We start from the raw sequence: 23,982 nt of genomic DNA on the forward strand, positions 1-23,982 counted from the left end.
AGCCAAGATGCCTTACTGTGGCACCCAGCTTACACCCAGCTTCTGTATTAGCATCTGAATGTTAGCACTGTTCACAGGCAGTGTTGGGAAGTGAGGAGAAGCTGCTGCCAGATCTGCCAACCTTTCATGAACAGAGTTGTCCTGGCTGACCTGCCTGGACAGGCAGCTGTGTCCTACTCAGGAATGAGAGTATAACCCTCACGGACCTGGGAATTATGGTTAGAAGGGAACCTTCAGAACAGAGCAATGGGACTGAGTGTCATGTCTAGGATGCAGGGGACAACAGTGTTCCCTGCTGTGGTCTCCCAGAAAAACTTTCTAAAAGTATTGTCACTGCCAGGAATGCTTGTTCAGACATGCTACCTGAGTGCTTTGGGGCCATGGAGGTCCAGGCTTTTATGCCTGCAGTTCAGTGAGTGAAGCAGGATGGTAGCCACAACCTGAATTGCCCAGTGACAAATTTAAAAATTGATTGAAAAATAGGCTTAAGCCATTGCTTTTTTTCTATAGGATTTTTTAATGGAGATTCAAGATGGCACAGTGGGCACTACTTCAGCAATGCAAATATTAAAATAAATTAACAAGAATTCCCAGAGAGGCAAAGGATCTCCTTTCCTAACTACTTATCTTATCTTGTGACAGGAGGGAACCTTTTGATACCTAGGCACTCAGAACAACAGAGTCTATGTAACGAACCTTTCTCTGTTGGAGCAACAAATGTGGTCTCAATGCATACGAATATAGATAATATGCATGAAATTATATGAAGGAAATTAAAATATCAGGGTCTTTCTGTGTTTAGACATGTGTGTGTGTGTGTGTGTGTCTGTGTGTGTCTGTGTGTGTCTGTGTGTGTGTGTGTGAGAGAGAGAGCTGGAATGGCAGCATGGCAGAAGATGGGTTTTGATGTTTTACTGTCTTTTGTGTCTTAGAACATCTGTAGACACCATGATGTCACTCTCCCTCCCCACAACTGTTTCCAAATCTTAAGTGCTCTTAGGCAGAACATTGAAATCAACAATTTTTCTCTGGCCATGTACATGATCCTGAAGAAAAACTTCTTCAAAATTTATGATAAATGTAGACAAGAAGAAACAACCTTTGTCCTCTATCATAAATTCCTCACGTGAGAAACCTGCAGTTTCTATGTCCTTTTCTTCCCTTACTCATCCTGCTTTTCTATTTCGGCTTCTCTCCTTTACTGACAACTATGAAACTCAAGGATGTCAACTTTTAATCAGATTTCTAGCAATCCAAAGACATGAGGACCAAAGGTGGTAATAACATAAAGAACTTCACTAGTAGTACACTTAGTTCTTAAGCCTTGTGCACACATAATACAGCTCACAGGGGAAGAAAGGGTGGCAGGAAAGCAGGGTGTATCTAAACTGGTGAGTTTTTAGACTGCCAAATCTACTCTCAGTCAGATACAGAATTATCTCTGATGGGTGACCAAACTTATTGAGTTATATGGGGGAGAGGTAGGCCTTCCTCTAGCTACACAGTCACCAGAGGATGGTGGACCACCTGGTGTCAGTGTGATTAAGCACAGCTTGGCTTCTACAAACTATTCATTATATTGGGTAAGCAGAAGAAAAGATAAATTGCAGAGCTGTCATCAGGAAATAACCCACATAGCCTCACTGACAAGGATGCTTTGCTTTTGAATAACAGAAAAATAGAAAAAGTCACACCAAGCATGACTGGCCTTGAGTTTGGTCAAATAGAACATATGGAGATGCACGTGACTCTGAGGAGCTCAGGGACTGGAGAATTGGGGAGGGATTTTCTGGACATGACTTCATTGATCTTCAGCAGACTGTGTGCAGAGTACTCACAGAGAACAAAACTCTGGATTACAGATCAGCTAAGGTAACACAGTTTGCATTATGCATGTTGTTCAACTCCTAGAACTGGAGTTCTCTTTATTGTCCACTGGTGGTTTTCAATAAAGTGCAGGCATTCTCTTAAGATCATAGTAATCTCCCCTCATTTCTTCCCTTTTCCAAGAAGAAATCTCTCTTACCAGGGACTCATATGTCCTCCCAGACATCAGCTTTCCACATTGAGTTTCTGGTCATAGCCTCTTCTCAAGTAGAGTTGCTGACAGGGATGAGAATCTTTTTTGAATCTTGGATAGATATGAGGGTTGAAGCAGTTTAGCAGAATCTTAAGGTGCAGCATCTGACTAGATGCCCACAGCACTAAGTACCCCCAGTGACTCCAGCACTAAGTACCTCAGTGTCTCCTCTCATTACATAATGATCTGTGAGGTGAGGTGGTGCACATCAGCTAAGCAATATCCAGAGGTGCTGTGTGTGCAAGAATTCAAATCATGATTGCGAATGGAAGACAGAGACCACTGTCTTTATATTCTAGTTTGAAGTTCAGGAGTACAGCCTTTTACCTCAAGGCTCAGTGGGTCTACCTGGTCCCTTCTGAGTACTGATATGGCGAACATGCACTGTGTCAGACTAGCTGTACTTGTTGACAAGTAATGTTTGCTGAATGTGCCAGTTTAGTGGAAGACTAAGGTACTTCTCTCTCCAGGCACAGGGATGGTATTGGATGTGGGATTTCAGGGTGTGGCTTTTTAAACTCCAGAAACTTCTAAAACTATGCACAAAAGTCCAAATTTCCTCAAGGCCTCATTTAGACATTTGAATTTGTCTGCATAGCCTAGGCACTCTGTTTTATTCCTTTAGACTTTGTGTGGAAAAAATATCACACAGAACAGAACTATCAAAAGTATGCTGTCAGTGGTAGAAGAGCAAAGATCATCAAGGTGGCTCTTTATTCTCTATGTGCCTGATCAAACATCTCCAGAGCAGTTCATGGCTGCATATAGAAAAGCCACAGATGCTGACAGTGTGTGGAAGGGGAGGAAATGCTGCCTCAGGAGTTCAGTACAGAGGAGGGACTGGGAGGGAATGAAGTTCAAGTCAAGCGCGAGATAATACTGCCTCTCCCAACTTGTATTCTTTGTCTCTTTTCTGGCATTAGAACTGTGCTAATTCCCCATTTTGGTATTGTATTGCAGACTATATAAAAAGTTTTTGAGAGGGCAGAGGAGCTGAAGAAGAACATTCTAAGGAATCAAGGGAAGAATATAAAAGTTAAGTGGCAAAAGGTCCGTGAGGAGGAGCAAGGCGACAAGATTGAGTGTAAACTACTTTGTCTATTCCTAGGACTGTCTTGTGCTGCTTTAGTGAAGTGCGTGATTCCATGAAAGAGCTCCACATGCCCTTGAGTGCACGCATACATGTGTCAGGTGTGTGTGCACGTACACACACACACACACAAATGGGGTTTGATACTAGGAAGACTGAGACCTAGCTTTACTGAAGAAAGATATTCAGATATGAGAAAGGAGGAAGTAGAGGTTTCCCCCCACACCAGGGATACAGACCATAGGCTGAGATGTCAGACCTGAGCACAACTACACTTGGTCCATGTCTGTGCTAACAAGACTTTCTTCTAAGAGTTGCAGTATTGACCTAAATCCTTTTCCCTTCAGGCAGAAGAAGAAAGAAGAGGAATAGCCCAGAAGGCAGCCATCTTGGAGGAAATAAGAACCATCTTAGTAACAGCAGGATTTTACAAATGGGTTTCCTTTCCTTTTGAACAACTGTATGGTTCTGGAGAAAACAAAGGTGGGGAGGTGACCTCTAAAGTTCCATTAACATCAAAGGGAGCTCAGCAATCTTCAGTACCAAAAAAGCCCTTCAGCGACCAGTGGTTTGTTCAGGAAATGAATCTCGGATGAAGCACCCCCCAAGAACATCACCATCTGCCAAGGAGGCTGCAGAAACTAGCACGTTGGAAAGGCCAGGCGAGTCACCCCAGGTTTCTGATCTTGACAAGCCTTGTATAGAAGTGTTCCCACTCATCTGGGTCACCACACAGGAGTGAGACTAAAGCTTACTAGTAAGGTAAGGTGTCTGAAGTCTGAAGCACTGAACCCCACAGACAGTTCTGAATCTCTGCCAACTCCTCAGTCTTCTGCTTCTATGAATCCACTTACCCTCCTATGGTAAGAACCTTGTGTGATGAGTGCTGTCTGTTTTTGTCTTGCCAACTTGACTGTCTTGTTGTTGGCTTGTGCAGACAGATCAATATTTCTGGATGTGTCTGTGAGTTGAGTGTAAAGAAATTTTTGAGCATGCCCTGTAGTTCTAAGGCTGCAAAGTGTCTCCCTCATACATACAATATTGCATGACTGATGACAGATTGTGGTAGTCTGACCTTGAGATAGACTCTGTGTATATATTTGTACTGTCTGCTACATTTTAATACTTGAGGGGGTTTCTCACAGCCTCACAGCTCCTGGGAATATGCTCCACATGATTGACCATTCCCACAGCAGGCTTTCTTCAAGGTGGATGCTATGGAATGCTTGGAGTTTGACTCAATCTATGTCTGGAAGTCACAGATCTGTAAGTCACTTGTGTGAATCTGGGTTTAAACAACACTCAGGAGTACACAGGAAAACACAAGTGAGACCTCAAAGTCCAGAGGTCAAAAATCTAGAGATATTAAGTAAGAACAGAGAAGCCATGTCTGTGCCAGGAGAGACACAGAAGTTTTCCTTTTCTCTGATTGTTTAGCTCCCAGGAGACTTATGGTGCTCAGAGTTAGGAGAGGACTCTGTCCAATGAGTCTGTGCACATACAGAGAAATTTTACAATCAGCTGACAGTTGCATCCAGAAATATTGCTCGATCTACTCAAGCAATAAAAATCCATGGCCAGATCTCCCAGACACCAGGATCCAAAGCTTGGAGAAAAAATTACCTACCCATTATAGGAAGGGGTGGAGGGAGAGAATCTCAAGGACTTTGCATTTTTTTCCCATGCTGTCAGGCTGAGTTATCCCTCAGGGACACCAGGCCCTGCCACCTCAGACTTTTCTCTCTTTTAGGTTACAGTTAAGACCAGGAGAGGCCTGCACCAGGTGGTCCTCCCTAGGGATTTATGTGAAAAATTCCTCGCCTCAAGGAAGAACACTAAGAAAGGAATCAAGACATGCGGGGTGTTATGTGGATGGCTGGCAAATATATTAACATTTCTAACCTGAGGCACTTTCTCCCTCCTTGCCTTTCCATGACTCTCAGGGAACGTATCTAAGGTGTCTATTCATACATATGACCCTCCAGAAGATTCTATGACTGACAAAGCCTGGCCACCTTGAATTTGATGACCTTGTATTTGGTTGCTTCTCAGAATCTTTGAATTCAAAAATTTGGGTCAATGCTATAGTTAGATATTTTCATTCTAGTTGGGGCTAGTGCCAGTAATTCCAGTCACTGGCATACTGAGGCAGGAGTCTTCCTACAAGTTAAAATCAGCCTCATAGTCAGAGCGCCTTAAAGGAAAACAAGGCAGACCGAAAAGCAGAGAGGCAGACAGCCAGGCACAAGGCAGGGAAAAGTCTTGTCAGTTGCAAAAAGAAAAGGAGGACTCAGTTGCTTTTGGGTCCTGGTCTGAATACCTATTCTGGTAAGCCTAGGAATATAAATCATCTCACCACCTCCGGATCCTAAGCAGACCTGCAGGCTGATAGAGGGAAGAACATAGGCCCAGGAGGTGCCAAGATGGGCATTTCAGGTTCTACTCATCATCTATTCCTTTATACTGTACCTCAGCAAAAGACAAGAGCACCCAAGGTCTTAAAACACCAAAGAGATAAAAAACATTGAGCATCATGCTCAGCTGTGGGCTGGGGTTTCACGAGTGTTATGAGTGGGTCTGAGACCTCCAAGAATTGTGACAAGCTTTTTTCTCTTTGCAGAGTGGAAAAAGAGTTTCAGGTGACTAACATCCTAATTCCTGTCCAGAAAGGAGGCCCAGATTTCTTTTATGCTAAAAATGAGGAGGAGCTCTTCCTCATACAAGAAGAACTGTGACTTCTTACATTAGGCTGGATTCCTGTAAGCAAATAGACCTCAATGACTGGGACTTCCTCGTCTCTGTCTCTTAGACTCATCCTGCCTAAATCTTGCTCTGTACAGAGTCAATTCATTCCAGATCATCATCTCTGAACACAGTCAATAGTGTGCAGTTCCAGTCAATGGAGCATTTCTTGGTACTTTCATAGATCTTATTTTACATCCTTCTTGAAGTAATTCTTCAAAATTCCAATTCCATGTGAGTCTTCGAGGAAACTAGCAGCTTGCCAGGATGTATGAACAATATATACAGGCCATATACCTAAAAGATGGAAAAATGAAACTTAAAAAATTAAGGAAGTCCTTTCTGATGATTGTGTTCTTTATTTATGAAGAAGTATTTTGTTTCTGCATACACAAACAGCTTCTAATTGCAAGGTATCCAAGTGTTTGCACATGCCCAGCACACTTCTGTTGATTTTTCAAGGGAACACAGTAACTTGCCTAGAGAGACCTTTGAATGGTTCTCCCATTTTCAAAGACTGGAGCTAACAAAACATACAGCCCTTTTAGTAATGTGACAAGTATAAGCCCAAACCAGGTGGTTTATTTGTAGGTTTTGTGAGATCACACATACTTCTAGTCAGACCTGGGGAAGGCAGTCTCCTGCAACTTCATGATCTTCAATCAGATTGTATAAATTCTTACTGCTATGGCTAACTCAATAATAGATTATACCCAACTGAAATTTGGTGTTTTGTCTGGGGACACAAAAGGTAGATCACAGAAAAAGTGTGTACCAAGTAACATGAGGCAATGTGCACAATATTTTTCAGGAGGAAAATATAGGTCAGTGTGGGTAGCAGAGGAAGAACTGTGACACTTAAGGTGACTTATGATAACTTGAGAGACACACTGTGCTCCTGTATCAGTGAACTATTCTGTTGACTGGGAGTTGTGGTTTGTTTAGAAAAGAATGCCTGAAATGTGCTGAAATCACTCATGAGAATCATGCCTCCCATTGTATTGTATGGGCAGAAAAAACGTGGCAATTTTGAGAGAAAACTCTTTGGGCTGTTCTGAGGAAAAAATGACATGACCAAAACCAAACTCTAGAAGCTAAAATGAAGATTCTGCAAGGCTGCTTGAAAAGGGAAGGTCAGGTAAGTTTTAGAAGCTGATACCATGGACTGATGATGAAGGGATAATAGCTGTGTGGTGGGGGAGGGTGGTGTTTGGGGGGATTTCAGAGATCTAGGCAATGGGCATAGAGGTTGAGGAGTCTGACAGGGCAGGCTTTCGGTTGGGCTCATGGAGGTGGCAGTGATGCTCTCATAAATATGAGTCAGGTTTCTAAAGGAGGACTGAGTTTGGAAGTAGGGTTCAGTCTTAGAATGTGGAATTTAAGGCATCTGTGAGATGTTAAACATTGACATTGGGAGGATGTTGTGAGAAGCCAGGAGAAGGAACTGGGACACTTATGTTTGATGGTGGCTCTAGAACCCAGGTAAATGAAGAGAGTTGGTGGTAAAATAAACAATTCCCTGACTGCTGAGGAGGACTTCTAAGGAGGGGAGCAGGAAATAGAGTGTGGGAGGGTAGTGGGGACGAGAGTGAGGATGAAGGAGCAAGAAGGCTGCAGTAGAACTGGATATGACGTTCACAGAAGCCATACAGCACGGACACTAGAAGAAGGAGTTCAGGATGGGACTTAGGATCAGGCTCCAGCAGGAAGAGCACCCACATCTCCTACGAGATTTCCGAGGATTATGGATTCATGATTTTTAAGCCATGGAGGACAGAGACTGCAGAGGTGAAGAAAGTCATAAAGAACTGGGTTACTCCTGGAACTCCTGGGTGGAGACATTTGCTGCCAATAAGAACTAACCATTATAGTGTGCCTTGAATCGAAAGATGAGTTGATGAGGTGTATGTGGCATTGGGGAGTCTGCCATGAATATCATACGGAGGCTTGCATCTAGGCTTTAGATCCTATGGCATTTTCAAGTGTGGAGGCTGCTCTTTGGGAAAGAGTTAGCAGAGTCCTCACATGCAGGAACTGAGGAAATGGTTTGGACATGCTTTGCTCTTATTTTGTTTTCTTTGCTTTTTCTTTGACTTTAGTTTTCAAACCCTTCATGTTTTCAATTATAGTTTACTTTTGAGTGTATATACATGAACAGGGTTGTTTCATGGCTCATGGAAGAAACATTTACGTGCATACAATTTAGAGAAAGAAACAAGAGGCTGCCAGGAGGCTGCTCCAGATTTGTCAATTTCTTCCTCTGAGAACAAACCCTTCTCACTCTCCTCATCTCTTTCCTGATTTCTTTAGAGTTCACATCTCACATGTGCCCCTCTTTCACGCTAATAGTGCTTCAAGTGCAATGGGTAGATATGTAACTTTTACAACTGGGTGCATGGCTTACCATCTGCTAGATTCATCCCCACTGCTGCATGCTGTTTTCTGATGGGTTTTTAGATCTGGTGATGTAATGCAGAAGGGAAGGGAAAGAAAGGAAAGAGGCATAGTATGATCATGTGACAGTCGTACAGAGCCACATAAAAAAGGACAGAAATGTCTCCTATTCATATAGGGAGAAATCCCCAGCGTCTGAGAGTGAGGAGTGAAGGTTGACAGCTGAAGGCCCAGAGAAACTGTTGAACCAATGTTTGAAGTAGTTATCAGAAATATTGATAAAGAAGAAATCATTCTGCCCTTGGCAGGAGGGAAGCAGAGGTGGGTTAAAAGCTGAAGGACAAAACTTGACATGGTTACTGTCCAGACATCGGGTTTAACTAGGCATGAATGAATAAAAGCATCTTGTCCTCAGAGAGTGGCAACCTAAAAGTAACCATAGTGGTGTGAATATTCCTGGGCCAGGCAGTGGCACTATCAGGGGGTATGGCCATGTTGAAGGAAGTGTCTCATTTTCTGGGTGAGCTTTGAGACCCTCCTTGCTGCCTGTGAGATAGTCTTCTACTGTGTGACTTTCAAACAAGAAATAGAACTCTCAGTTCATCCAGTGCCATGGTTGGCTGGATGCTATCATGGTTCCTGGTATGATGATATAGACTGAACCTTAGGATGATAAGCTAGCTCCAACTAAATCTTGTCCTGTATAAGTTGCCTTGGTCATGCTATTGTTTCAGAAGAAAATTCTAACTAAGAGTGTGAGAAAAACTGAGTCAATTTTGAAATTTGAGTTAGAAGGACAAAAGAGATGGCTCCCTCTTCCTTCTCCACATGACATATATCTGCATGGAATGATTTTGGAAATCACAGGAGAGAATAGTTGTTAATGTTCCTTGGGTCTCCCTTCCTAGGTGGATTATACATAGTTGGCTGGTCTTACTTAGAAACTTTGGCTTCTTTTGTCTTTTCAGACCCATCCAACCCAAGCAACCTTCTTAACAAGTGTAGAGAGATCTACATTCACATTTTGGATACCAAAAGATTCTCCCTGAATCCATAGCTGTGGTGTGTACCCACAAGAACAAACAGTAAGTATGTGAGATTCAGTTCTAGAAGACCCAAGAACAAAATCATCAATGGCTCAAAACTATTTTATAAACTGTCTTTGTATATAATGTCTTAAATCATTGCTATAAAAGCCTTCCTTTACGGTGCACATTTTAATGATCACCAGCTGCTCTTAAAAGATATGATGACACCACTTCTGGTTTTCTAAGACCACCTCTCAGGAAGTGGCCTCAAGAGGCAGAGATTGAAGAAATTCCACAGGAAGCACTGTGTGAGAGCTTCGTGTCTTTTCATTTCCAATGCCTTGTTATACTGAATTCCTCAGCAGAGGTAGTGTTGAGCAAGCACTGAACCATCCTGCTTTCTTTTATAATAATTTTTTGTACACTCAATGTGCTACAGGACCAAGATGACCCTGGTTTTAAAATTTTGTCCCTTTTTCCTAATTCTAACACTGATTGATTAAAACAGACCTAACTCCTTGCTAGATTCAATTTATAGTCATTTCTACTATTGAGTTCCTCCGCCTACTTAGATCACTGTGTAAGCAAGAGATCTAGAGAGAGTGAGACAGACAGAGCTGGATGTATACATACAGGGACAAGAGGAGGACATGTAGAAGAGAGAGGAGGAGGTGGAGAAGGGGTGGAGAAGGAGGAGGAGGAAGAGAAAAGGAAAATAAATAAGTAAGTAAATAAATAATCAAGGAAAGGAAGGAAAGACATCAAAGAAAAGAAGGGACAAAAATAAGAAATAGGAGGGTGATTAATAGTAGGACAGGGATAACCAGATCAAGGAGGAGGACAAGGACCACAGTGATGACTAGCAGTAGGAGGAGGAGGTCCACAAATTCTAAAAGAGGAGAAAAACAATATGTAGGGAAGATGAGAGGAGAGATGGCAAGAGAGGAGAAATGAGAAAAGATGGGGAAAGAAAAAGAGAAGAGAGATCTAAGAAAAGAGAGGGGAGAAGAGGAAGGATGAATGAAATAGTGAAAGAATCGAGGGAGGAGGAGAGTAAGGTAGAGGAGAGGGAGGGAGGAAACTTGGCACTTGGAGGCATAGCTGTATGTGTTAAAGTCTGCTTTTTCTCATTTCAAAATTGGAATTTTCACATTGATACTTACGGGATTAAAAGAAATATCTTATTGCCCATGGAGGGAGTTCCATTCCTACAAACAGGACACAGGCCTCTTTTGTGTATGTATCTTCGTATAAGATATCAAGGTCATGTTCTCAGTCAGGACATAGTACTGATAGGGTTTATCCTTTTTTCTTACCCATCTGGCAGTTCATCCTCATTACTCACCTTCCTAAAAATCCATAATAACCAAATGTCTAGGAAGCAAGTGGCAGCGGACATAAGTTTTCTCATATTTGAAATCTGGTCATTCACTGTCTCTGAGGGTCCTAATCCTTTCTCTCCCTTTAACCTGATATCTGGGTATACTAATACTCTCTGGAGATGATAAAGCAAGTAGGACTTGGGTGTACCTCAGGGTCAGAGTGTGGGAGCAGCATGCTTGAGGCCCTGAATTCTATCCCCATAACATGAGGGAAAAAAGTAACAGACAAGGTACGGAGTCCAGTAGCTCATTCAATGTAACTGTGTTCTTCATTTTGTCAGTTACTAGGTTTCAATTCGCAATACGAAGGCAAAGGGAAAAGCCATGCCAGATGGGTAAATTATGTAAATTTCATTGTGGAATTTGCCTAGAAAAGCATGGTTGTCACCAGCCTAGGGAGCTGGCTCCTTCTCCCATGTTGTGTTCTGTGATAACACACTTAGAATGGACAGATCTCAGTGTGTCAGATCAGTCCCTGATCAGCAAGCTTCTATCACTCTATTGCCCATCAGCCAGGACTCTTTCGCCGAGTTTAGATTCAGAGGAAATACAGCAACATAGTGAAAGGACCAGAACCTGCGTCAGACTAATAATCCCAAGAGGTTCTCTCTTGCCTTCTCCTTCTCTCTTTTCCTCTCTCTTTCCCTCCCCCTTCTATCTCTCTACATATATGCAATGTGTGTGCACATAATTGTATTATATGTTGTAATAAATGTGTATGTATATTTATACCTATTTTGCATTATACTCCTGATCATTACAGTAAGACATAATGTAATTTAAGCTTTCTTTTGTAAAAGATATAATTATTTTTACTTCTTTAACTTCATTGTTCAGTCTTTTGAAAACAGATACCATTTTCACTTTAATCAATATCTCTGTGGATTTGTGCCTGTGGTGGTGAGAAGAGTTTGTCAGATGCCCTAGATCTGGAGTCAGACAGAAAAGCAGTGGATACTGCTGCACAGTGCATGATCTCTCCAGATCCTCATTGTGTCCTCTCATGGATCAAAAGCAGGTAAGGGTGTTCAGTTGAATGTGAGGAAGAAGTTTCTAACAGATCTCTTCCAAAATACAAAGTTCTACCTCGGTACATTATAATGTTCAGGTACTGGGATGTTGAAAGAGATTTTAAAAAATGACTAGATCCCCAGAGTTCCCAGTTGGAAGGATGTTTTCTAATGCTGCCAATGTAAAACCTCCTGCAATGCCAGTAGTTGGACATTTACAGCAGGTGAATCATGAGTGAGGCCATCTGACAGTACATAGTCAACTATGTCAGAGTAAATAATCCTTATGTCTTTGTATGCCATATTTGAGCATCCCCTCCAAGTCTACAAAGTGAATTTTACCATCTGATTTTCATCATGTCTTGAATACTACACTGGACTTACTGGTTCTTTTAATAAAGCAATATTTCACACATGACTCTGGAAAATATATGTCAAGATACACGGCAAGACACTTACTCTGACCATGACAAGAACTAGGCAGGTGCACTAGGTCCTGAAGCTGCCACTAACACTCCAATCTCAACTCTAGGCAACTATTGCACTACAATGAGCATCTTATATTAGAGCCTGGAGACGTGGCTCAGTAGGGAGAGTGCTACTGTTTCAAGCACTGCATTTAATTCCCAGCACATCTGGAATCTGCAATGGTGACATTTATCTATAACAAAGCACTGGGAAGCAAGTGTCAGTAGGATAAACTCAACATCCTCCTGTCCTACCTAGGATATATGGTCTAACCTAATTCACATAAGATTCTCCTTTGCAATAATATAAGAAGTATAAGCGTTTTCAAAACGGGAGTTTTCCATAACTTAGCATTTCCTTTTCTCCAATTGTAGGACTGTAGCAATGTCACCATCTAGAACACCATGGTGACTATCATAGACTTGAGATGAATCAAATCCCATAGACTTTCATCAGTGGGAATGTGTGTGTGTGTGTGTGTGTGTGTGTGTGTGTGTGTGTGTGTGTGTGCACACGCACGTTGGAAGTGTGTGTGTGTATATATACACACATATATACATATATGTGAATGTGGTATCTGTATGTATGTAGGAGGGTATAGATATCTGTGCCTGTTCAATGTGTGTTATGCATGTTTCTTCAATGTCATGTAAATTACTTCTGTGCCATGTATGTTCACTGGTGTATGCGGAAGGCTCACTGTGGTCCTACATGTTGGCTAGAAGAAAATACTGATATATTGTCTGTATAAGGGTTATTTAAAGATAAAATACTATATTAGGAGTTTATAGCAATTAGAAATGGATTTTGTTAAATAAACCACTTATTAAGATATTAACAAAATATTTTTTGACCATGAACCAGTGTGTGTGTGTGTGTGTGTGTGTGTGTGTGTGTGTGTGTGTAAGGATGCAGTGCACCCAAAGCTGCGTATTTCCTGGAAAATACCCTATTGATGTGCGTTTCTGCTGGGCTCCCAGGAGAACCCTTGAGGATGCTGTTTGAGGCTTATACCATTGAAGTGGTGAGCATGGAACTTTCATGGTCACTGCATATTGAATCTGCAGTGCATCATAGGTGTGAAAATAACTTTGGAACAAAGTGACCACCTCTCAAGCCCTGGAAGACCAGTGGAGATGACTACAGTTGTGTGGAAGGTGTCACATTTATATCATTTAAATAGGATGAGGAAGCCTTCCTCCAGTCCACATAAACCATGTCAGCAACTCCAGATTGTCCAGCCTTGCAACCAATTTGTCTGAGGGCCATACTCCAGACTGACCTATCTGGCCACAAGAAACATAATACACCAGGAATGTCTGTCTGTCTGGCCTGTAGAGAATAATGTACCTGCCTGAACATGTTTCCTATAGCCTGGGTTTCTCTGAAATTTTAATGATCACGACACTGAGGCTTACATCCACCTCACACAAAATTATTGTCCTACACAAGGAATGACAGGACAAATTCACTGTTGGTGACAGACTGACACAAGGAAGCTATGATCTGTTGGAAAATGACCATTCCCTCAATGCTTTTCTCTTTGACCCTATGTAGAAGTGAAGCTACTCAGAACACAGTTATGTTTCCCATACATTTCACAGAATCTCTCATTTACATAAGTATATTTTCAAAAAGATTTATAGTTTTTTAAAATGCTATTTTAATTGTACAGTAAACTTAACTGTTATGTCAAGCTCTTGAGTCTTGTCTCAAATCAGGTGTCCCATAAGCATGTTAAAGGAGAGGTGTGATTGGCAGAATTAAGATTGACAGGTACTAGGGGACAACCTTGTCCAGGTTCTTATTTACTTCTCTGTCATTTCCCTCTTTTCTGACCCCTTGTTTCTGATTGTGACTGCATCTCAGGATAAAGCAGTGTCTGTACTGAAAGTCACTATGTAGTCCAGGTTTACATGGAACTGAGAGAAAAACATCTTCTCTTGCCTACCAGGTGCTAATATTAAACACTTTTTGATCACTATGTTTGTAAAACTTAAAATTTATCTTTTGTCTTTGACTCAACACTTGCTCTAAACTACTGGAGGAGTGAATAAGCCTATATAACCCATATCCTTATGAAAGGAGTCCACAATGTATCCTGATCACATTTACTCCTCCCTGATTTCTTGCATGTTCTGCCAAGCCCATGTGAAACACCAATTCTAAAAGGAGAAAAATCTCTCCTACTATCATCTTTTGCTAAAAATGTACATTTATTTTCTCTCTCTCTCTCTCCCTCCCTCCCTCCTCCTCCTCCTCCTCCTTCTCTCTCTCTCTCTCTCTCTCTCTCTTTCTCTCTGTTTATGTGTATGTGTGTGTGTGTTTATGTGTGTTCGTGTGTGTTTACTATGCTTCTTTGTGAGAGTATGCTATGGGTTCTTTGGAATTCAGTAGAACTTGTAGGTGTTAGGTATTTACTACCACTATGTAGGATCCCATGATTGAACTCTGCTTGTTGGTGGCAAAGGCCTTGTCCCTGGAAGCCCAGTGGCCTGAACCTGCTGTGTTTATTCAAGGAATCTTGCATGTCTTGCTTGTCACATCCTATGGATCCTGAGCAAATTCTCAATATCTATACCCTTAAAGAAAAATGACTCCTTATACCCCCATACCCCCAAACAGTTGCTATCAATAGTCTTCAAATAAGGCTGGAGCAGGAGCTTCTATCATATGCATGGTGGAATCTTGATAGGGCTTCACTTTTTGAAGCTGTAGTAGAATTCATCAGAGTTGCTGGGCTTTTATGATTGTAATGACTGTCCAGAACAGAGGTTTCATAGCACTCCTCCTGCTAAACCACTTTTACCGTTTTTGTTTCTTGTTACACAATGCCCCCTGACTGGTGATGTTCCTTGTGTGTCTGTGTGATATAAATGTCTCACTTGGAGCCAAACACTCAACATTTGCTCTGAACAACTTGAGGAGTAAATAAGCCTATGCATTAACAAATCCCCATGCAAAAGGATTTTCTCTGACCAATGGGAAAAGCAGCACTGATCTATGAACACAGACATATTTAGGAGGCATTTTGACATGTCCAAAATGACAGTAGTATGTCTCCTCATGGTCTATTAAGCACCAGTTTGTGTACCTAAGGCCAGATTTAGACCACCAGATATGAATTCCATGCTGTTACATGGCCAAAAACTCAACCAGAATGTGTTCTTTACTATTCTAGCAATAGTGCCATGATTCTATCAGTAGGCATATCCCCCCCAACAGGTTAGCATTACAGTATATGAAATCCACTGCTGCTTGAACACTGATGACTGTTTTCTCCCAGAACTCTGCACAACCCCACCCTGCACAGAGAAAGCTAGGCAGCAGCAAGGAAGTTTGCCTGTAAGTTTCAGACTATTTCTCTCTGTGCCAAGATCAAGTGGTGGTGTCTTTAACTGTAGGGTCTTACCATCCTCTTCTGGTGTTTAACCAAGAGAAACAGTACTAGCTTATATTTTTAGGGAGCTTCAGACTTCCCTGAATATAAATACATAAGTTTCTCACACATGGGACTGAATTTTTCATTCATGATAAAAAGATGCTGAAAGTAGCTTGAAGTGTTCTCACCCATGGATCCTCCCTTTTACTTAAGACTCATGGTGTTCAGCTTGGGCACTGAATCCTGTTAAGAGTGCCTGACTACAGGCAACTTACTGGTTCAGTTGCCTGGACATCCAGCCTCCTAAATTAGCCTGTTGACTCTTAGGTTCTAGGACCTGGCCTAGGATGGGGCAAAGCTGGAGACAATACCGAACTTTTCGTTATGAACTGAACTATTAGTCCAAGGTTGCCTAGTAGTTGTGAAACTAACAGGACAGGAATGAATATCTTGTGTAGCAAATGATTCCTACTGGATCCTCAAGTGCAGCCAGAGGCTCACAAGCCATTAGTGCCTGAGAATAATGGGCTCTCCCCTATTTCCACAAGTCCACACTCAGCAAATGGATCATACATGGAAACCATACTGCTGACCATTCCATCACTACAAGGCACAGTTTTCTTACCACTACCTCTTGGATGCCTCTGGCTTGATAAGTGCAGAAATTGAATCTGTAAGTGTCCGTTTTGCAGTACTCACATTCCAGTCCACATCTGTCCCAGAATTCTTTTTTCTTCACACTACTTCTAGGAGATCTAATTCCCTCTGGTGACCCTCAGCTGTCATCTGGAATGCATATAACTACATGTAGACCAAACACTCAAATGTCTTGTAAAAAAAAAGTAAGAAAAATAGAAATCTGTAAACATGGGATTCTATAACCTAGTGCCTGCTCATGAGTCTCCATAGGTTTCCTCAGTTTTGAGGAGATCCCTCAAGGAATGTGGGGTGGGGCCTTTGTCTGTGAAATGATGGAGAAGTGGAGATTTTGGAGTTCTAGTGGAAGCTTAATGTGACTTAACCCAAGGTAGGAAGAGATGAAGGACATAGAATATTTTAGCCAAGTGTCTGTGGACGTTCTCTTCAGCCATCAGTTCTGATTAGCACCAGGCAAAGAACAATTGCACTCATGTTGTGAGTCCTGAGTGAGATATCTGGGGAGACCTTGGGGCTGCACATTGAAGACCTAAAGGAGAAAAATAGAACATGGGAAACCTTGCTAATCTTGCTAGTCACAAGCACAGACCCACAAGGATTTGCTCTAGGAGTTTAGTCTGACTGGGATAAAATGTATGTATATTATGGTCTAGTCTGAGTTAAATGCCAAATTTAAACAGTGTCGGAAGGTGCATGGTATGAGGCCATTCAGCAATGAGGAAGGAATGAATGACCTGGGCTTCCTGACGTTTTAGGTAAAAGGTTGCAAATACTTCTTGTTTCTTTTTCATGGAGGCTCAAGGTAATTAGGTAATTCATCCGGAAGACAAAAACAAATGTTTTCTGGGTATGCAGGCTTACATCTGAAGTCCTGCTACTTGGCATAGATGCAGGAAAGTACCATGACTTCCAGCCTGTCTGAATTACACACTGAGACCTTGTTACAAATGAGGACAATTCTAGAAAGAGGGGAGTCACCTGCTGATATGTTGGTGCTTCTCCATCAACAAGCACAAAGAACCATTCAGGTGCTTTCCATGACGCAGGTGACCAAGGAGCTGTTTCTCCTCCCTGCTGCTGCTGATGACATTTTCCTAGTAGCATCAGAAGTGGTATTAGAAATCTAAGAGATGAGAGGCACAAAGACATTTCTGAACAGACATTTAGTCCTGCAGTTTTAGGTAGGATATCTACATAAGGCAGACTAGTTACCTGCTTTTCTTGCCTCAGCTTCACAGAGCTTTGAGTGACAGTGATATTGGTGTTCTGTTTAGGCCAGAGTTGGTGATCTAGCATGCTCAAGTTCTGGAGTACCACAAAATCCACAAATCATCACTATGCTGCCAGAAGCTAAAAGATACTACAGACAGGGAAAGGCAGAAGTAGCCAGAGAAATCCTTACTGCTCCTACCCTTGCTCTCTCTAGCCACTTACCCTCTATTTTCAAGAGAGGTCTCCACCTGTGTGAGATATGAGTATGTATACAGGTGAGGGGCTTCATGAGTGTGAGTATATACTTGTAGGTGAGGGCATTCATACATGTGTGCTTGGCTCTGTGTGTGCCTTCCCTGCATCTATGGATACAACACACCAGAATAAAGCAAAGAGCTTGTTGTCAGGGGATCTACTCCTGCCCTGGGAACTTTTTACCACAGCTCAAAGAGAGATTTGTAAGGATATTAGTCTGCCCTTGAAAGCTGGAAGGTCCATGATCTTTACAAGAGGGATGGACACTTCTCTGGATTCTCTTCAAAGAAATGGCTGAAAGTGTCTCCTTCTCAGCTCACTCCTCCATATACCTAATGAAGCTGCATCAAATCCCTTTTTGGAGGTGTGCATTGTTGTGGGCATGGGTGAAAGCAGGGCTTTTCACAGATCAGCTTACAGTATTAATGAAGCAGAGACTTCTGTGTAGGCCAAAGCTGTATACATATCGATAGGACAGACTCTCAGCTAGCTCATTTAAACTTACCTCGACTTGTGCGATGTCTCTCCATATGGTTCTCATTATCTGCTCTGTTCCCTACCTTTGCCTCCTTCAGTATCTTTTGATGTCGAGCATCTTCTTTTGTCCCTTCAGTCTCTCTCCTGTCCAGGTAACCCCTGTGCTTCCCACCCCAGCTATTGGCTGTCTGATATTTATTATTATCTGTCAGCAGTAAGACTCTGCCAGAACATCCCTTCAGTTACCTTCAGGCAATGACATTCATGTCTCGAGCCGGTGAGTAAGGACAAAATTTACAAATCAGAAACCCAGTGATGTGTCAAAGAAATGACAATATCAAAATCCTGCCATCACTTAGCTCTTTGCCAGTACAGAATTAACAACTGAAAATACAGAGACACACCTTCATACACAGTAAGAAATGTCACCCAAACAATGGGTAGATGTGTACACAGCATGCAGATGTGGAGCTCAGAAGACAAACTCAGATGTCGCTTTTTGGGAACCTTCCACTTTCACAATTGTGAGGCAGCTGCAGATAGAAACTGAAGTCACCTCTTCTGCAAGAGCAATGTATGCTTTTAGTCACTGAAGCCTCCAGCCCTCATAGAAGATACACAATGTTGAGATGTTGGTTTGTTTGTTTGCTTGTTATGGGGCAGTAAATGCATGAAGTTTGCAGGTCAGAGGACAATTTAGTGAAGAAGGTTCTCTTCACTAATCTTTATATCAAATTTGATAATGAAACTTAGGCTGTCATACAAAAAGTCATCACAATAAATTAGGACTTGGCAAACCAACAGAAGAAAAAGATCTTAAGACACAAGAATGTCAGACAGATTTTACACATTCTGGAGTCCCCTAAAAGTATTAAACTAAAAGCTATGTTTGTGGAAGACCTCTTTACAGACCCCAGTAGGCCCTATGGTTGCTGTTTCAATCTCCATGTGTACATATAAATTCTAATCAGTGAATTTAGAGGGATTTGTTCTCCTTATGTCTAATCTCTCCTCTGACAATTATACTATCTCTGCTTCATTTTCTACTTCAGAGTTCCCTGAGCTCTGAAAAGGACTATTTAATGTATATCTCATTTAGAGTTGTGCTGTCTCTCTGTCTGTCTCTCTGTCTCTCTGTCTCTGTGTGTGTGTGTGTGTGTGTTTGTTTGTTTGCATATCTGTCTGTCTCTCTGCCTGCATAATGACTGGCTGTGTGTTTCTGCATTTGTTACCCTCAGCTGCAGGAGAAGCCTGCTCTTATGGTTGAATAAGGCACTGAACTATGAGTGTGACAGAATATCATAAGAAGCAATTATATAGTTACTTGTATTTATTTATTTATTTATTTATTTATTTATTTATTTATTTATTTATTTATATTTAGATCTGTAGGATTGATATTAAGTATTTGGGGTAACTAGTTCCTGTTTCTTGGCCACCCAAGCAGTGTCAGATATGCCAGTAAATCGCTTGAGGCACAGGAGTGGCTAAGCCCCTCCCCTGAGCATTTCCAACTGCCAGATTCCACACACAGAACCCTCTAACTGCCCACTGGCCATCCTCAGCCCTCCCCATCCCACTCAATCCTTACAGAGCAGCCCAAGTCAAATCTCCCAAAAAACCACCCTGGAAATCTTTGTCCCCACCCCAAGAACAGGTATATATCCCTGTCTTCTACTCAGTTCTCTGCTGTTTCTCATCTGAGCTGAGGCAGTTACCCCCATAGAAGTTAAGGTTGGTTCTTCCTCCTCGCCCCAGGCTTCCCGGAGTAAGATTCAGACTCAAAATATATTTACAAATACCTTGGTCACATAGCTAGGCTCATGTTTGACTAGATCATAACAAAATTAGCCCATCTATTCTAATCTACATTCTGGCATGTGGCTGCTTACCTGTGCTCCGGTACCAGGTGTGTATCTTATCACAGTTTCTCAGGCGAATCTTCCACATGGCACTCTCCCAGAATCCTTTCTGCTTCCTGGATGCCCCACCTCCTATGTTCTGATTGAGCTATAGGCCATCAGATTATTATTGACAGGTGCCTCATCCATACAGACACAAGATATTCTTTCAACACATCCTTCTGGGTTTTTCCCTCTCAATAAATCCCTTGTGTGCGGTTTGTTGTACTGTGTGACTCTGTGGTATTCCTTGCCTTCTCAGTGCCAGATACCTTTCTAACCTTCTGGCAACACATACAGTCGGTTCCATCTCATATGGCTTTGCCTTGATTCACATTGTTTACTTCCACATGTTTTGTGCCACCATTGCACTAGCATAATTTGCAGTCAGGGTATTAAAATTATTTTTAATATTTTTAGTTTTTTGAGCAGAAGTATTTTGTCTGAATGTATGTGTGCACCGTGTGTGTGTGTGTGTGTGTGTGTGTGTGTGTGTGTGTGTGTGTCTATGGGCTACAGAGGTCAGAAGGTCATTTCCAAGTACCTAGGAAATACATGAAGTTAGAGGCAATTATGAGCCATTTTATGAGTGCTGGAAAGAAAATCAAGGTCTTCTAGAATAATATCCAACGCTCTTAACCACTAAGCCAATACTTCCAGCCTGATTCTATTGTTTTTCTGAGTCCATGGAAAGATACTTGAGGCATCAGAAAAAATATTTTCATTTATACAGGGTATCTGTGCTTTTTTTGTGTTGGGACTCACAGATAGAAAAACACGAGTATATGGGTTGTCTAAAATTGGGAGTCACAATAAAATCCATAGGAGGAAATGATATTTACATATATATGGTTGCTATTTTTACTCTGTGTCCTTCATCAGTGACTACTTCTAGTGAATTTTTTTCTCCATGGAGAAATTTGCTAAATCTTCCTTTTCAGGAGGAACAGAAATAATAGTAAATTCAGATATGTTTGAAAGACATTTCCTATAACTGGAATGTGTTTCAAGATGCCATTATCATCAAATTATTCTTGGCTTTAAAATGATGAATGCAGCAGCGTCCTTTCCTTGATTTCACAATTTATGGTTCCTCTAATGAAACTAAATGTATCTATTTTAATTAAGTATAGGATCCAGAATATCAGCTGTCAATCATGAAACAACTACTTCATAAGCACATATCTTGCTTATGATGGTGAGTAATAGATTTCAGGGTGGAGACTGCTTGAAGCATATTTACATAGCACACCTTCCGTTGTTTTGCTGCTAAATGGCTGACATCCATGTTCACAAAGAGAAATCTCACTTTGAGAACAGACTCACAATCACAGACTTGAAATATAGGCTACTTCAAACACGACCTCCAGGCTATAAAACAGGGAGGGAGGGGGAAAGAGAGAGAGGGGGTGGGAATTCTACCTTCTTGAATAGGCAGTAGGCAGGGAAACATTCTATAAATTGACAAGAATAGTTATCTGGAGTCCATTTGACTTTGAGTGGTGGATTCATGTCAACTCACTGAGGTTTATAATTAGAAGATCACCAAAGGAAATTTAAAAGTTAGAACTTATTGATGCTAATAATAGCAGTAATACTTTAGCAGGGCTGCATTAATAGCCGATTAGAACTCCACTGATTATTATTCAAATTGTGAACTTTAGAACTTTTAATCTGACAATAGCATAGGTAGGAGAGGAAACCTGAATCAGTATTACCCTAAGTCACTTTTTTAGACCTTTCTAACTTTCATTTACACACCTTAAAACCAAGTTTTATTATTTAGTAATATTAAGTAATTATTTCAGTTTCTACTTCCTCAAAAGTTTACAATTTGTATTTACACATATTAAGGTACATTTTAGAAGCTCACAACTTAATTAAGCATGAAACTTTTCTCATCTAATCACTTACCAAGAAACCTAGATTGCTGATTCTTGAGAGCAGTCATTGCAAAGCAAGTTCTTTAAATAAAAGAATAGTAAAAATGTTACTTTGAAAGTTGTTTTGTGAGTTTGGCTCCTTAAGAGTCAAGTATCTTAGGAGGGAGACTGTGTGCCTTTCTCAGCAGGAGGCCTTTAATTTCTAGAAAAATGCAGCCTGAGGTCTGAGTTAAATGAATTAACAATGTAACTGCCGTCTTGGGAAATGAGCTGTTGTGTTTGTCCTGTTAATGTTACAGTTAGTAAGTTCATATCCTCCAGGATTCGAGAAGGTTAAATTATAGACAGAAGTGTAATCCAATTGACCTCTGTATTCAGTAAATTCACAGAGACTTGCAGGGTACCTAGGTATTTACCATAGGCTTCCATGGCCTGCATGATAGCTTCCATGGTCAGCCTTTGGTTTTCATCCTGGACAACATGAATCATCTGCTGTTGCTCAAGAAAGCATTGGCCTTCAGCTGCCAGACCCAGAATGGCTGAGAGATTTTCCTGCAGGGAAGGTACTGGGAAAAACTGACTTTGACAAGACACAGTCAAACAGTGTCCACAGTTTGGACAGACCCTTGGTGGAGGGAGAGGAATGAGGTCAGTTCTGTCTAGTGGTTAGCACATTACCACATGCATTTGTCTTTCTTCAAGACCTCAGGATTCCCTCAGGGAACTGACATTTCTGTCTATAATGGGAAACTTTCTCATTAAATATTATGTGTCATATTCAGTGATTAAATCTCTGAAGAGTTTGAGGATTGTTTATTAAATAAACCTGATTTTAAATAAGATTTACTTTTTTGTTTATTAGATTTCGGATCAGCCTTGAAGACATAGACAGGAAGCTAAATCATAGGTCAAAGGTTTTGTGACTGGGTTAAGGTTCTATTACCTCCTTTGGAAGTCTTGTCTGGTCACAGGAGGTGGTGCGTTTAGATTACATATTCCTCATTGATAGGATTTTTAGTGAGGGTAAACCCCATAGATTCCTGGGAATATCCATTTTCCTTGGTTTCTAGATTGTCTCAAAGAGGAACTCCCCTGCCCCCAATTCAAGCTTTGACTTTGTTTCAGATTTCTTAGTCATACTAAATGAACTTACAAATCCCAAGTAAGAATTAACAGCACAGTTTTAGAAGATTTTTCTTTTTTGATTTCCAAAGTCTCCCGTTTTGTTGAGTATAGGCCTTTGTTACAGGATCTGATAATTTTTTTATTTATCCTCAGTGTCTGTTGTTGTGTCTCCCTTTTCATTTCTGATCTGGTTAATTTGGATAGTGTCTCTGTTCGTTCTGATTATTGAGGCTAAGGGTTCTATCTTTTTGGTTTTCTCAAAGAACCAGCTCCTAGTATCATTGATTATTTATATAGTTCTTTTTGTTTCTACTTGGTTGATTTCAGTCTTGAGTTTGATTATTTCCTGCAGGCTACTCCTCTTGGCTATATTTGCTACGTTTTGTTCTAAAGTTTTCCTGTGTGCTGTCAAGCTGCTAGTTTATGCTTTCCTAGTTTCTTTGTGGAGGCAGTTAGAGCTATGAGTTTTCCTCTTAGCACAGATTTTATTGTGTCCCATAAATTTTGGTTTGTTGTGCCTTTGTTTCTATTGAATTCTAAAGAGTCCTTACTTTCTTTCTTTATTTCTTCTTGACCAAGTTATCATTGAGTAGAGCATTCTTCAGCTTCAATGTGTGCATGGGATTTTTATTGTTTTTGTTATTGAAGACCAGCCTTAATACATGGTAATCTGATAAAACCCAAGGGATTATTTAATTCTTCTTGTATCTGTTGAGGCCTGTTTTTTGACCAATTATATGTTCATATTTTAAAGAAGGTACCATGGTGTGCTGAGAAGAAGGTATATTCTTTTGTTTTAGAATGAAATGTTCTATAGACATTTATTCAATCCATTTGGTTTCTAACTTCTGTTAATTTCACTGTGTCTTTATATGTTTTCTGTTTATATGATCAGT

General features: G+C 41.1%; 1 long non-coding RNA gene across 3 annotated transcripts; it reads right to left on the bottom strand.

The window, feature by feature from the left end:
• Window positions 1-6,050: 6,050 nt before the first annotated feature.
• LOC148007357 (uncharacterized) lies at window positions 6,051-20,134 on the bottom strand. 3 transcript variants are annotated; one of them, XR_015646395.1, is made up of 5 exons: window positions 20,070-20,134; window positions 18,582-18,710; window positions 17,212-17,327; window positions 16,276-16,362; window positions 6,051-6,209 (listed from the first exon to the last, which is right to left on the bottom strand). It is a non-coding gene; the product is annotated as an uncharacterized LOC148007357 (long non-coding RNA). The 3 variants fall into 3 exon arrangements; XR_015646394.1 differs by having other exon boundaries at window positions 18,582-18,738; XR_015646396.1 differs by lacking the exon at window positions 16,276-16,362 and having other exon boundaries at window positions 18,582-18,738.
• Between the last annotated feature and the right edge of the window lie 3,848 nt (window positions 20,135-23,982).

Source organism: Rattus norvegicus, chromosome 1 (assembly GCF_021556685.1).
Source record: "Rattus norvegicus strain SHRSP/BbbUtx chromosome 1, alternate assembly SHRSP_T2T, whole genome shotgun sequence".
Lineage (NCBI taxonomy): Eukaryota > Metazoa > Chordata > Mammalia > Rodentia > Muridae > Rattus > Rattus norvegicus.